The 13792-nt window shown below is 44.4% G+C and overlaps 1 long non-coding RNA gene across 1 annotated transcript; it reads right to left on the bottom strand.

The window, feature by feature from the left end:
- Positions 1-766: 766 nt before the first annotated feature.
- LOC308080466 lies at positions 767-2722 on the bottom strand. The gene is made up of 3 exons (XR_013932708.1): positions 2642-2722; positions 1924-2070; positions 767-867 (listed from the first exon to the last, which is right to left on the bottom strand). It is a non-coding gene; the product is annotated as an uncharacterized lncRNA (long non-coding RNA).
- Between the last annotated feature and the right edge of the window lie 11070 nt (positions 2723-13792).

Below are 13792 nucleotides of genomic sequence, written 5' to 3'. Positions count from 1 at the left end.
AGTGTGAATTATCTGATGCATCTTTAATTGGCTTGACCCAGTGAACCGTTTCCCACATTGCTCACAGTGGAAGGGTTTTTCCCCCGTATGAACACGCTGGTGAACTTTGAGATGACCACTTGTAACACACCCTTTCCCACACTGGTCACAGTGGAAGGGCTTCTCTCCTGTATGAGTTGTGTGGTATCTGAACAGTGTGCAATTTAAAACATATTAAGAAATGATACTAAAGTAAAACCCTCATAACATAATGTACAAATCTAAAACCATATGTTAGCAGTACTGGGATCACAAGTCCACTTTGGCCTGTACACAGGAGAGCTTATTCAGAGGTGGCTGATGGGCCTAGCCAGGTGGGGGTGGAATTAGCATTCCCAATTGGGGAGACAAAAGGTCTCCACTCCCTTCCTCCATGCACTTGCAAATCATGTCACCTAATGTTCAAAGAAGTTAATCAACAGGTGGTGGGGGCTCTCCCCCACCCCACAGTCTGTGTTCTAATGCAAATGTGAAATACAGGGCATAAAAGTAAACTGTAATGTGACTTTAGGAACACTCTCACAAGCCGTCAGGCTGGGGGGTGGACAGGGGCTCTGCTCCTGGCTGCTCCTCTGAATGCTGGTTGTTTGTTGCTGACTCTGAATAAACACACTGGAGATTCTAGAACCTGGAAACCCTGACGTCTGTCTCTGTCTCTTCTCCTCCACTTCATTATTACCATCAACAAGCCTGCTAACACGCGGTCTTATGCCTCATAATATACGACAGTTCTCTGATGTAATTTGAGTCTCGCCCTTGTGAAGAAGTTTTTCCCACACTGGTCACAGTAGGTATGTTTCTTCACTGGTAGTTGGGCAGAGGAGACATCTGGGGTGCAGAATTAGAGAAGAAATAAATCAATCATGAAATATACAATATAAACTGTTTTGAAATAAAATGCAAACTGTGCACTATTGCCAACTGGTAAGGTTCTAACTTTTAATGGTAGAGAGACAAGGGCAACCGGAAGAGCAATCATGGTCGTGGTCGTCTCACACACACGCCCACTTGTGCCATCTTTAAACTTCAACGTGACATGCAGGGAAAGAGGGGTTGCAGGGCAAAGATAGGGTGCGTCCCCTGAACAGTGAGTTTATAGTTGGGTGTGATAGAGGTAACAATTACGTTCATTACAAAATTAACGGGTATTAAATTGAGTATTTAGCTTATCTTGACCTCCAGGGGCTGGATGGGGCGCCTTCATCTTGGTAGGCTCTCCCTCTCTCTGTCTTTCTCCTCCCTCTATCTTTCCCCCCCAACACGGTCAAGGTAGATGGTCACCCACCCTATCCTGGATCCTGGTTCTGCCTGAGGTTTCCTTCAGTTAACGGGGAGTTTTTCCATGCCAACATTGCTTCCTCAGGGTGGGGGGGACAACGTCGGGTCTCTGCTCTATATGTAAAGTGTCTTTAGACAACTTCTTGTGATTTGTTGTCTCACTATAATAAAATGTAATGGAAAAAAATCTTGATTCTGCACAGGGCAACCAACTCAACCCATCATCGGTAAGCGTATAATTAGAAGGTGAGATAGCCTTTCTCCAGTTAGCACAGCCAGGCTGTTTTTTTCTCTATTTTTTCTCTCTCTCATTTTGTCAAAAAAAAAAGTCATTTTGGGGGTGAACTATCCCTTTAAATTGCGAGTCCCGGCAGGTTATTTGTTTATGAGAAGTTATTAAATGAGCCTCCACATTTATTATTACATCATCAATCTGCAACAGACCTCTTCGGAGGCAACAAAAACAGAATGGAAGAGGTTATAGATTTCCATATTTCTCAGTCATGCTGTGCATTTGATAAAAACAAATGAGAGTATCTGTTAACATAGATCTCTCTCTGCAGTCGTCAGTGGAAATCACCAGTAAAAAAAGAAAAGAGTACATACCTATCCTGTACAACTTTACTACAGGTTCCAACATTGCATCTAGCAGTCCACGTCCGTGGTGGTCCATCTCTCGCTGTTTCTCTGACAACGTTGAATGACTTTTGGAGGCCATCTCTCTTGACATCGTAGACCTCTCACTGTAGTGATCTGTGGAAATCACCAGTAGAAAAAACTTTTAGTTACCATTCAGCAACCTTACATACCATGTAGAAAACCGCTTCGAGCTGCACTATGTAACTTTCCTTTTTCACCAACAATGTTATGCTGAGAGTTAAGAAAGCAACACGGGAGAGCAACTGTCACCTATTATACATACATGTATTATACAATACGTTGGCTGGCCCCAAAGGTTCGTTCGCTGGTACATATCTGGTTTTAACTCTTTCCTAGTACATAACCGACCTAGTTTCTGGAATACTATGTTTTTTTCTCTCTCTCGTTATACCATTTTCATAATGTGAAGACCTTTGCAGAGGATTTAAATTGTGTGTCGGATTTGTTTAAGAGAAGTTATTAAATGAGCCTCCACATTCATTATTACATCATCAATCTGCAACAGATCTTTTCGGAGGCAACAAAAACAGAATAGGAGAGGTTAATAGATTTCCATATTCATGCTGTTCATTTTATAAAAACAAATTAGTGCGTCTGTTAACATAGATCTCTCTCTGCAGTCGTTAGTGGAAATCACCTGTCAAAAAGAAAAGAGAGTACATACCTATCCTGCACAACTTTACTACAGGTTCCAGCATTGCATCAAGCAGTCCACGTCCGTGGTCCATCTCTCGCTGTTCCTCTGACGTTGAATGACTTTTGGAGCCCATCTCTCTTGACACTGTAGATCTCTCACTGTAGTGATCTGTGTAAATCACCAGTAGAAAAAACTTTTGGTTACCATTCAGCAACTTTACATATCATGTAGAAGATCATTCAAGAGCTTCAATAATACAGTGGTAGTGGCCCGGACGTTGGCGTAACCGTCTGGGCACCTAGGCTAGTAATCCAGCGTGTCGCGGGTTCGACTCCCGATCCCGGCGACCTTTGCTGCATGTCACCTCCCCCATCTCTCTCCCCATTTCCTGTCAGTCTAATATTCCTATCAATAAAGGCAGAAAAAGGCCCCAAAAATATCTTTAAAAAAACAATACAGTGTGGTCAATCAAGTGTACATATTTTAACCAAATAAAACTATATAGCAAAAAGGTGTAAAAGGTTTAATCCAAATATCCTTCATGAGTTCCACAGGATCTAGAAAAGACCTAACCTCCACCATGACTTGTTCCTGTGTATGAGGAAAGATGGCACGTGTCTCCCAGTGCACCCAATACGAGGCCCTAGATCAGCTGATGGTGTAAGTCTATAGAAAAGGGCCCAAAAGTTTTAACAACCGTGGATAGGTCCAGTAGAGCAAGACGCAGTGCCAGTCAAATCTACTAAGCCGTTTGTTGGCTAGCCACAGGTATGATTTGATTTGATTTGATTTAGGAGGCAAGAAGCCCAAAGGGCTTATAGGAGGCCTCTCTCTACCTACATGTATGTATAAAACACAATAAAAAAAGACATAATAGAACATGATTTGTAAACAACAAAATATAAATATATAGAATTTACAAATAACATGATTGCAGTATAAACATTTTAATCTACAATATGATTGAAATATCTGATTATCCATAACAAGATGACCGATAATAATTAGCCAACATCGTTGACATTTTACAGGATGTCAAATCCATAGAGCAACCAAGCAAACAGGGAATATAAAAATATAAAAAATAATCAACCAAAAAAAAGTTATCAGGGAATGTGTGATAATGGATGTGACATGATGTGACCTCAATTTGTTCGTGTGTAAATTACTGTAAGTGAAGAAAGTTGTATACCAGTAACAGTTACAAATCTTTTCTGAAGTAGATAAATACTGTGGAGGTAGGAATCATATGTACTGGCCCAGACAATATTGCAGTATGTTAAGTGTGGATTGAAGCTACTAGGGAAATTTGAGTTCAGGAATCGGATTGCCTGGGGAAAGAAAGTGTTCCTCATCCTCTCTGTCCTGGCACTGATACTCCTGTAACATTTCCCAGACGGCAGAAGGGAGATCAGGCTGTGAGAGGGGTGGTTGGTGTCCTTGATGATGTTGGTTGCCCTCCTCATGCATCTCTGTCTGTATATGTCTGCCAGAGATGGCAGCAAGGTGCCGATGATCTTCTCCGCTGTTCTCACCGTCCTGTTTAGCTGCTTCCTCTCAACAGCTGTGCTGTTACCGTACCAGGAGGTGAAACAGTAAGTGAGAAGGCTCTCGATCGCACCTCCGTAGAACATGGTCAGGGCTGGAATGGGAAAGTCCACTTTCTTCAGCTGACGGAGAGGGTAGAGATGCTGTTGGGCCTTCTTTGTGATGGCAGTAGTGTTGCTGCTCTGGGCCAGATTGTCTGTCAACAGGAATGTTGTGCTTGTTACCCTCTCCACAGCTGCGCCATCGATGTCCATTGGATGGTGTTGTGGCCTAATCCTTGTTCTAAAGTCAACAATCATCTCCTTGGTTTTCTCTGTGTTGAGGGCGAGATTGTGCGTTTTGCACCAGCTGCTCCACCTCCTTTCTGTAGGCAGCTTCATCCTCATTAGTTATGGGGCCGACCACGTGGTGTCATCAGCGAACTTTAAAATGTGGTTGCTTTTGAACCTAGCCGTGCAGTCATGTGTAAGCAGAGTGAACAGTAAGGGGCTCAGTACGCAGCCCTGAGGAGATCCTGTGTTCACTTCAACAGGTTTTGATGTGTTGCTACCTACTTTGACTGTTTGTCTCCTAGGTGTCAGGAAGTCCAGGATCCAGGTACAGGTGCTATTACCCACATTCAGCACCCTCAGCTTCTCCACCAGCTGCTGTGGTATGATGGTATTGAAGGCAGAGCTGAAGTCTATGAATAGGATCCTGGCATAGGTGTTTGTCTTTTCCAGATGCAACAGAGTGATGTGGAGCATGGTGGAAATAGCATCCTCTGTCACATGGTTGGGAATGGATCCAGGTCGGCACTAAGGCCTGCTTTAATACGTTCCATGACAAGCCTCTCGAAGCAGTTCATGACGACTGGGGTAAGGGCCACAGGGCGGTAATCATTCATGCAGGCTGGGCTGTTTGTTTTGGGCACAGGTATGATGGTGGCGCTCTTCCAACAGGCAGGTACTCTGGCTTGGCTGAGAGAGATGTTGAAAATGTCTGTGAAAGCATATTTTAGCTGTTCTGCACAGTCTTTCAGCACCCGGCCTGGTAGATTGTCTGGTCCAGTAGCCTTTCGAGGGTTAATGTTGGAAAAGGCCCTCTTGACCTCAGTGGTGGATAGCTGAGGTACCTGGTCTGTGGATGAGGATGTAAATCTCTGCGCCTATCTGTCATTTGTGGCCTCAAACCGTGTGTAAAAGGCATTAAGGTGATCAGGAAGGGATGGGTCAGTGGGGACTGGCTGCGGAGCCTGTACAGTCCTTTTGCCTCTTTAATGCCTCTCTCCAGGTCATTTCTTGCCTTCCTATTGGCCACCGGATCACCAGATCGAAAGGCAGCATCCCTGGCCCTCAATAGTATAGTCCGGCCGTTTCGGGCAAAAATCGTGCACTTTACAATAAATGCATGAAATTTGGCACAGTTAGGGCATGCCATAAGGAACATTTTTGGCTATAGGGCCATCGCAGATTTGTAGTGTGGTAACCATGGCAGCCATTTTCCAAAATGGCCTCCATCTGCTGTTATTTTACCAATAACTCAGGTTCTAGACCACCTAGGATCTTGATTCTGGTGACTAATCCTACATTTTCAAGTATGAGGAATACAGTGGTACTATTTAGAATTGTCCTGTGGTAACCATGGCAGCCATTTTTCTAAATGGCCGCCACCTGCTGTCATTTTACCAATAACTCCTAGGATCTTGATTCTGGTGACTAATCCTACATTTTCAAGGATGAGGAATACAGTGGTACTATTTACAACATGCTAGTAACTACCTAACTAACTACAGTACATGAGGAAGCTGATACTTGCGTCATATTACACCTAGAAGATGCTGTGAAGGAAGGGTATAGCAAGGTGGCAATACGCACAGTAGAAACGGATGTGCTGGTCCTGGCAGTAACGGCAGCCCAACTCCTCCACTTGACTGAGCTGTGGGTTGCTTTTGGAACTGGGAAAAGTTTCCGTAACTTTGGCATTAGGCCCAGATCGATGCTTAGCCTTACCCATGTTCCATGCCTTTACTGGATGTGACACAGTGTCATCTTTTGGAGGCAGAGGCAAGAAGACGGCATGGGAGACCTGGAAAACCTATGGTGACGTCACAAGTGCCTTCAGTTCCTTAGCTGCCACCCCAGACAAAATAGATGACTGGATGGAGCCTCTGGAGCGATTTGATGGTATTGCTCTATGACCGCATTAGCGGCCAGGCATCAGTGAATCAAGCACGGAAGCAGCTATTCACCCAGAAGGGCAGAACAATTGATGGACTCCCCCGAACATGAGCTGCACTGATTCAACATACAAAGAGGGCAGCCTACCAAGCTGGCCACTGCTGGGGACAGGCGATGGTTGCAGCCCCTGAACTCCCATCCCCAGGTGAATGGGGGTGGAAGAGGAAGGAGACAGGTGAATACAAATAATTTAATCCACTTCTTTACACTTGTAAACCTGTGATCTCACAATAAAGGTAATAAATATATAAAGGTGGATGGGAAGTGCACTGGACCACACTGCCAGAAGCAAGCCTGGCCTGTCGGGAACTGCTCCACTGTGGTTGCAACAAGGGATGCAGTGGACAATACAGATGTGTTAAGGCAGCACTTCAGTGTACTGCTCTTTGCTACTGTGGTGGACTGTGCAACTAACATTGTGTAGATTATCTGGCTTTATTGAATATGCCATTAGGCTATGACTCATGAGTACTCTGCCTTTGTTGTGTCTTATAGAGCGTGCCAACGCGTCGTCACCACGGGGGGGGGGGGGGGGGCGTGGCATAGTAGCGCAGATATGTTTGTTTTGGGCGATGTTAAGTCAACCTGGTTTATACCCCTCAAAGATGTCCGCTGCTACCAAAAGACACTTGTTGACGCCCCCTTCAGGATTTTTGGCACGCTCTATAGTCCATTGAAAATAATTATGCAATACTACTACTAATAAAAGAAACAGTGAAGTACTGCATTCTTGACTCTCACGTGCCACAGTTTGAAAACATGTACAGTACTACATCATTACACATTTTGATGGGTTTACTATTATTTAATTAACTGAATGCCAGATATATGTAGTTATGTAGCTACTAGCATGTTGTAATAATAATAATAATAATAATAGCTTGAATTTATATAGCGCCTTTCATAAAGCCAAGGACGCTTTACATCAAAACAATGAACAACTAACAGACAAATGAACAAACAAACAACAAACAACTATATGCCATAAGCCTGAGAGAATAGGTGTCTTTTCAAGGCAGCTTTAAAAGAAGTGCAGTGTTGGAGCATGGCAAATCCCTATTGGGATGGAGTTCCACAGGGTGGGGGCTGCCACACTGAAGGTTCTGTCCCCGAAGGTTCGCATGTTTGTGTTGGGGACAGAGAGGAGGTCCAAGTCTGTACCGTCCTTGAAAATGTAGGATTAGTCACCAGAAACAAGATCCTAGGTGGTCTAGCATGTGAGTTATTGGTAAAACGACAGCAGGTGGTGGCCATTTTGAAAAATGGCTGCCATGGTTACCACAGGACAAATCTAAATAGTACCACTGTATTCCCCATCCTTGAAAATGTAGGATTAGTCACCAGAATCAAGATCCTAGGTGGTCTAGCACCTGAGTTATTGGTAAAATGACAGCAGGTGGCGGGCATTTTGAAAAATGGCTGCCATGGTTACCACAGGACAAAACTAAATAGTACCACTGTATTCCTCATCCTTGAAAATGTAGGATTAGTCACCAGAATCAAGATCCTAGGTGGTCTGGAACCTGAGTTATTGGTAAAATAACAGCAGATGGAGGCCATTTTGGAAAATGGCTGCCATGGTTACCACAGGACAAATCTGTGATGGCCCTATAGCCAAAAATGTTCCTTATGGCATGCCCTAACTGTGTGCCAAATTTCATGCTTTTATCGTAAAGTGCACGATTCCATCAAAGTATGGCGCGAAACGCCTCCACTAGTAGGCGTGTGCGTGTTTTCCTGGTCAGCCATGGTTTTTGACTGGCACGTACTTTTATCGTCTTTGTTACAGTCACATCGTCTATGCACTTGGTTATAACCTGTCACCGACTCTGTGTATTCCTGTAAATCTGTGACGCCCTCACATGTCGCTGCCTCTCTAAAAACATGCCATATAGTGTGCAGTCAAAGCATACCTGTAATGTTTCTGTAGCTCCCCCTGGCCATACTCTGATCGCCTTTATGACTGGACGTTCCTGCTTCACCCTGGGCTTGTAGGTGGGCGTCAGCATCACAGTCAGATGGTCAGAACCTCCAATATGTGATAGGGGGGTTGCTCTATAAGCATTTTTTATATTTGTGTACACCTTGTCCAAGGTGTTCTTCCCCCTTGTTGCACACTTACCACATGCTGATAACATTTTGGTAGGACAGATTAAAGGCCTGGTTAAAATCTCCCCCCACCAAATAAAAAGCATCAGGGTGGGCCAGTTGCAACTCACTGATAGCTCTGTATAACTGGCATCCTTTACATTCGCGCTGGGTGGAACATAAACAGCAACAATAAAAGCAGCTGTCAGCTCTCGCGGCATGTAAAAGGGACGGCATCTTAAAATTATGTATTCCACATTTTGATCGCAGAATGATCCGATTTTCCTGACGTCACGACACCAGGAGTTGTTTGTGTACACAGCCACGCCTCCTCCCTTCACTTCCCCCGTAGATGCGGCTGATCTGTCCGCTCTGTGTTGAGCGTCAGCCCTGTGATATTGTCCTTCAGAAACGTCTCCGTGAAAATGAAGACGCAGCAGTCTCTCATTCCCCGATGAGACGTTCTCCACTGACTGATGTCATCCATTTTGCCTTTCAAAGCGCGATTGATTGATTGATGTACTTTATTTAGTAAGACATGAGAACAACAGTACATGGAAGTACAAATTCACAATACAAGGTCTACTAAACTGGAAGACTCATTAAGCACTGTGAGCTTGAGCGAACATTCGCTAACACAACGGTCCGGACTGACGGCTTAGTAGGGTTAGCTCTAAGCCTCGCATTTGCTCCTCCATGCTTCCCCCTCTTCCTTGCTCTGCTACAACAACCATGTGCATTCGGAAATACAGCACTGAGCGCACTGGTCAATACAAACTAATAGGCGAGTGTGCTCCGGTGCGCAATTTCCGAACGCACAATATCTACAACGCCTGCGGGTCCGCCTCACAGTGCCTGCAAACGGGGCCGGGGTCCCGGCGCGGCACGCATTGCACAGCAGACCAAGCGTGCTCAGCTGCTCCTTGAGAACTATTAGTGGGGCGGCGTAGCAAGAGGAATCAGCCTAATCGTTCAATTTTGCGATGAAAGCGCCAAATTTGCATCACAAATTCTCACCCTGGTGGGCGTGGCAGCCATTTTTCTATTTGGCCACCAGCAGTTGATCAAATCTTCCTAGTTTTTGTCCTAGTAGGCTGAAATGTTGCTCAAGTATGTGAATATGAAGGTGTGTGGGTGTGTTCATGCTAATTGCCTAAAAGGGGGCGTTGCAATGGGAGTGGCCTAGTTAACAGCAATATTTTTGGGAGAATTGTTCAAATGGTGATACAAGCGAGAAATTTAATACAAATCATCTTTGGAGATCACACTTTGATTTAGGACACCGGGCCACTCATAAATCAAAGATGGCAGCCATTTTTTTCAAAATGGCTGCCAAAATGTGACTGTTTTTGCATTTCTGCATAATTTTGCCTACAATTCTTTGAGGTAAATGACCAAATCACCAAAAAGCACTCCCATAGTATGTTTTGAACATTTTCAAACAGGAGTTACCATTTACGGTGAAGGTGCCAACTCAGCGTATCGAGTAGCATGGCTTGAGTCCTGTGGTTGGTACTGGGAGCTGATGTTAGGTGTGAAGATGAAGAAAGAACAATGCTCTGTGGAGCTCAGGGAGGAGATAAGAAAGGCAGCCAGAGAAATGAAGAAAGTAGGGAGGAGTACAAAGAGATAAGGGGTAAGGTGGAGAGAAAGGTGGTGAGGGTTAAGGAAAAGAGTATGAGTAGTTGTATGAAAGGTTGGACACCAAGGAGGGAGAAAAGGACCTGCACCGATTGGCTCGACAGGCACTGAGATGGGAAGGATGAGCAAGAGGTTAAGGTAATGAAGGATGGATGGAAATGTTCTAACAACCGAAGACAGTGTGTTGAGAAGATGGAAGGATTACTTTGAGGGGACGGATGGAGGAAAGTGTCAGTGTTATTCTATTCATAGTGGCCCCTAGGAATAGACTATGTGACAACCAGGAATAGTTTGGTGACCACTGGAGAGACGGTTGACAGCCGGAATGTAGACAGCATCCGGGAGCAATATGGGTTAGCGCACTAGCCTGTGTCTTCCGTGAGGAGAAGCCCAACAAATCCATAGTGAGGCCTTTAAGGAGGGCTATTCAAGCAAGCCAAAATTGGAGCCTGTAGTACCACCACGGCCCAAGAAACCATCACGCCATAATGAAATGTTTGGAACAGGGGAGTCTGGTGCAACGCTCGGGTCCTGGACCTTGTGAGACGAAGGAGGAGCCCGGCCAGGAGGCAACCCACAGAGCCTAGTCCCTCCACGTGCCAGAGCCTCCGCTCTCCCCCAGTCCTGGCAGAGTAGTCCCGGATAAGCGGACTGAGAGGCCCTGTCTTGCCCTAAGAGGACTGACAGTGGGTAGCTACTGGGATGTAAGTCGGGGGTTTGATCAACCCCAGCTGGTCACCTCTGCGAGGGTGTATGTTGCGAGACCCGAAACACCCATCGACCCCAGGCTACAACCCTGATGATACGTCCCAGGTGCATCCATGTGATGTTTTTCTTTATGCAGGAGTTATTTGTAACAGAAGGATACCAGTGAGAGGGAAGATGTATAGGACGGTAGGGGGACCAGCCATGATGCTGTACGGCTTGGAAACGGTGGCACTGACGAAAGGCCAAATGCCAAAGCGGCGGTTTAAGGATGCGGTGAGAGACGACATGCAGGTGGCTGGAGTCACCGAGGAAGACACAGAACTAGATGGGAAAACATTTATACATGTTCAGAAGTCATGAGATTTTGTCCCTGAGTTTGACTGTGAGCACAGTTGTATGGCGTGTTTTTGAAATGTTTTAATCTAGATGGTTATAAATGGTAACTCCTGTTTGAAAATGTTCAAAAACATACTATGGGAGTGCTATTTGGTGATTGACCTCAAATAATTAAAAGATATGCAGAAATGCAAAAACATGTCTAATGTTGGCGGCCATCTTGGGAAAAAAATGGCTGCCATCTTTGATTTAGGAGTGGCCCGGTTTTCTAAATCGAAGCGTGATCTCCAAAGATGATTTGTACCAAATTTCCAACTTGTATCACTATTTGAACAATTCTCCTTCCAAAATATTGCTGCTAACTAGGCCACTCCCATTGCAACGCCCCCTTTTAGGCAATTAGCATGAACACACCCACACACCTTCATACTCACATACATCATGCAACATTTTAGCCTACAAGGACAACAATTAGGAGGATTTGATCAACTGAAAAATGTCTGCCACGCCCACCAGGGTGAGAATTTGTCATGTCCCAATATCCAGTTTTGTTCAACATATATCTATCAACACTCCTGCCAAAATTTGCGCTTTCATCGCAAAAATGAACATCGTCGTGCTACGCCGCCCTACTATATCGGTTGGTGGTTACCACACTGATTCCTTATGTCTAATAAAAGCTGCCGGACAGACAGGACAGGACAGGTGTCCTGTCCTGTCTGTCACGCTATCTGTCCCACCTGTCCTGTCTGTCACGCTATCTGTCACGCTATCTAATGCCCTATTTTGCACTGTTTGTCTGTCTCTGTGACGAGTCTATGCCGTATAAAAACGGCATAGATTCTATTCTGTGTAGCCTAACTCTCTGTATTACATGGTTCAACATAAACAACTTTTATATAATACGGTACATTCATAACTATTCTGTTTGATTTTATTACAGGTTTAAAACATAAATGCAACTTTAAAGTGATATAACGGTAGCCTACAGACTCTGTGTGACTTTATTACAGGTTTAAACATGAATAAAACTTTAAAGTGATATTAAACGGTACATACCTATTCTGTGTAACTTTATTACAGGTTTCAACATGGCGTCCATTGGTCTGGGTCTCTGGCAGATCTCTTCTAGATGTTCCTCTGACGAAGTTGAAAGGTTTTTGGAGATCATCTCTCTTTTAAAACCCTTAAACAGCTCTTCTTCTGTAGATATTGATAGTTCTGAATTTACTTGCTTACATTTTAAAGTCTCAGTTTAGCTGTGACAACAGAGGAAATTAAATATGAAAGACGGCACTCTCTCTCTCTATACACTCTCTTGCCAAATTTCGCCCTCTGCACTGTTGCCAGATTTTGCGAGAGAAATAAGCAACCAGGTCTATGAAAACCAGCCCATAGAAGCGACTTGGCCGCACAGAGTAGCCTGGTTAAAAGATGCACTTTTGTACGTTGGATTAAAAATATGTAGCCTACTTAACCAGTAAAAACTCAAAAGATAAAAAGGACAATACAACGACTTTATGGGAATGGGTTTGCATTTGTATTGTATTGTATATGAACAAGTTTACACAAAAGAGAGAGATAAGGCAAGTAAAAAAGCGACCTATTCGAAGGATGATTCCAAGTTTCTCCACATTTTCCAAGGCGGTGTGTCGTCGTTAATATTAAGTGATTGTTGACATTTCAGAGTACACACACGAAAGGGCATCTTGTTTTGACTTCTCGAGGCAACAGCCTCGGCATGGCCCACTTCCTCCAGACATCGTCCGTTGTCATGGGCAACGCAGGTCGGAGGACCCGGAATAGGCCCTATGCACAGCACCCATATTATCACTTCCTGTTCCTTCACAGGTGTTACCAATGATACTAATTGAAGGCTCTGTTCAATTTAGTGTAGCACAGTGGTTCTCAGATATTTCAATTTCCACGAACCCCATAACTCTGAGAGTTACACACCCATAAGGGGCCATTTGGAACCATGAGGGTCCCTGGACACAAATTTTAGACCCACTGGTGTAGCAGAGTGTTTCCAGTGAGCCAACATGCACAATATGCACCCTGACTCTGTTTGACCAGAATGGAACAGAGCCTTCATTAATATCATTGGTAACACCTGTGATTGTCTTCACACATTAGCTGCTGTGCATAGAGCCTATCCACAACAATCCACATTTATCAAAGATACGGTAGAGATAATTCCAGAGATGGCCAGCTACGAGAAGAATAACATTTCACAAACATCTCCTTGGAAAAGAGTTCTTCTGTGTGCAGGGGCAACATTTGGTAAACATTTCAAGTTCTGGGTCAAGTTCATGGCTGCACACTTGGGTTTAAGAGTGGTCGAAATATCCTGTGGTGGTCTTCTCTCTGTGCAGAATTTGACTTTGTATCTTGGCAATATGGTTTTCAAAGTTAAAACATAATAAAATGTGTCTATACCAAAATCATCCATAAACAGATATAAAAACAGATCCATATGCCATGAACAACTGAATTTCCCCCATTTGATCAATAATGGTCCATCAACAATATTTTGTCCAGGGTAGATATTGGGCTTATGGCCTTCCGACAGTAGCCTACTACTGTACTTGCCAAGCAGTAGTTGCCCCCCTACCCAACACCAGGGTCTACATTTCTC

The sequence above is a fragment of the Gymnoscopelus braueri genome (genome assembly GCF_963280865.1).
Source record: "Gymnoscopelus braueri genome assembly, chromosome: 24".
Classification (NCBI taxonomy): domain Eukaryota; kingdom Metazoa; phylum Chordata; class Actinopteri; order Myctophiformes; family Myctophidae; genus Gymnoscopelus; species Gymnoscopelus braueri.
Note: the sequence above shows the minus strand (reverse complement) of the source record. Positions and strands in the feature narration are given on the sequence as shown.